The sequence below is a fragment of the Suricata suricatta genome, chromosome 5 (assembly GCF_006229205.1).
Source record: "Suricata suricatta isolate VVHF042 chromosome 5, meerkat_22Aug2017_6uvM2_HiC, whole genome shotgun sequence".
NCBI classification, from domain to species: Eukaryota; Metazoa; Chordata; class Mammalia; order Carnivora; family Herpestidae; genus Suricata; species Suricata suricatta.
In genome coordinates this window covers 70,460,086-70,462,313 of record NC_043704.1, presented here as the reverse complement: position 1 = coordinate 70,462,313, position 2,228 = coordinate 70,460,086, and the positions used below count along the sequence as shown (strand labels likewise).

The following is a 2,228-nucleotide window of genomic DNA, read 5'->3' as shown; positions in this document are numbered from 1 at the left end:
CTCCGCCGCCTCCCCTCCGTAAGCAGGAGCCCGGGCCGGGGCCCGGCACGCCGCCCCAGCCCCTCCCTAGTCCTCGGGCCGCGAGGGCAGCGCAGGGGAGCCAGGGGGAGGGAGAGCGAGCGAGCTAGCGAGCGCCTGGAGGAGGCAGCCGGACAGAGAGAGCGCCCGCACGTGTGCCCTGAGGGGAAGCCGCTGCCCGCCCCCTTCGCCTTCCCTTCTCTCCCCCTCCCCGCTCCCCCCACCTCGACCGTGGAGCAGCACCACGTCGGCGCCGGCGGCCAAAGTCAGTAAAAAGGAGTTCAACTCCAACCACTACGGGGCCGACAAGACCTCAGAAAAAGAACAGCAAGAAGCAATTGAACATATTGATGAAGTACAAAATGAAATAGACAGACTTAATGAACAAGCCAGTGAGGAGATTTTGAAAGTAGAACAGAAATATAACAAACTCCGCCAACCATTTTTTCAGAAGAGGTCGGAATTGATCGCCCAAATCCCAAATTTTTGGGTAACAACATTTGTCAACCATCCACAAGTGTCTGCACTGCTTGGGGAAGAGGATGAAGAGGCGCTGCATTATTTGACAAGAGTTGAAGTGACAGAATTTGAAGATATTAAATCAGGTTACAAATAGATTTTTTAAACATTCTAATTAGGAATATTACTTTTTTTATTTTATTTTTTTAATGTTTTTTTAAATTTATTTTTGATACAGAGAGAGACAGAGCATGAGAGGGGGAGGGGCAGAGAGAGAAGGAGACACAGAATCTGAAGCAGGCTCCAGGCTCTGAGCTAGCTGTCCGCACAGAGCCTGATGCAGGGCTCGAACCCAGGAACGTGAGATCTGACCTGAGCTGAAGTCGGAGGCTTAGCCGACTGAGCCACCCAGGCGCCCCTAGATTTTTATTTTGATGAAAACCTTTACTTCGAAAATAAAGTTCTCTTCAAAGAATTTCATCTAAATGAGAGCAGTGATCCATCTTCAAAGTCCACTGAAACCAAATGGAAATCTGGAAAGGCTTTGACGAAACGTTTAAGTCAAATGCAGAATAAAGCCAGCAGGAAGAGACAGCATGAGGAACCAGAGAGCTTTTTTACCTGGTTTACCGACCATTCTGATGCGGGTGCAGATGAGTTATGAGAGGTCATCAAAGACGATATTTGGCCAAATCCATTACAGTACTACTTAGTTCCTGATAATGGATGATGAAGAAGGGGAAGGAGAAGAAGAAGATGATGATGATGAAGAAGAGGGTTGGAAGATATTGATGAAGAAGGAGATGAGGATGAAGGTGAAGAAGAAGAAGATGATAATGAGGGGGAGGAAGGAGAGGAGGATGAAGGAGAAGATGACTAATGGAACACTGATGGATTCCAACCTTCCTTTTTTAATTTTCTCCAGTCCCTGGGAACAACTTGCAGTCTTTTTCGTTCTTTTTTTTTCCCCCTTTTTCCCTCCTCCTCTTGTGCTCATTCACCGTTTTTTTGAAGTCTCTTTTCTCTCCCTTTACACCATGGTTCTCAAATTATTTTGAGCAGAATACAGTGAGAAAAGAATCTCTACCCCTTTCTGTTCCAAATTCATTTTTATCCCTTCCTGTCTCAACAAAAACTTTATGGAATCAACACCACCGTGCTCTATGGGAAAAAAGAAAAACCTTCTGCTCCCTTAGCTCTGCTGGAAGCTGGAGGGTGCTAGGCTCCTGTGTAGTAGTGCATAGAATTCTAGTTTTCCTCCTTTCTCTGTATACTGGGCTCAGAGATTACACTGTGTCTCTATGTGAATATGGACAGTTAGCATTTACCAACATGTATTTGTCTACTTTCTCTTGTTTAAAAAAAAGAAAAAACACTTAAAAATGGGGTTATAGAAGGTCAGCAAAGGGTGGGTTTGAGATGTTTGGGTGGGTTAAGTGGGCATTTTGACAAAATGGCTTCTCCTTTGGCATGTTTAATTGTGATGTTTCACGGACATCCTAGCAGTTGAAGATGACACTTTTAAAATAAAATTCTCTCCTAATGATGACTTGAGCCCTGCCACTCGATGGGAGAATCAGCAGAACCTGTAGGATCTTATTTGGAATTGACATTCTCTTGTAATTTTGTTCCTGTTTATTTTTAAATTTTCTTTTTGTTTCACTGGAAAGGAAAGGTGCTCAGTTTTAAACGTTAAAAGTGTACAAGTTGCTTTGTTACAATAAAACTAAATGTGTACACAAAGGATTTGA

General features: G+C 44.2%; 1 pseudogene; it reads left to right on the top strand.

Moving 5' to 3' along the window:
• LOC115291173 overlaps nucleotides 1–1,424 on the top strand; it is a 2,069-nt pseudogene extending 645 nt beyond the window's left edge.
• The last annotated feature ends 804 nt before the right edge of the window (nucleotides 1,425–2,228 follow it).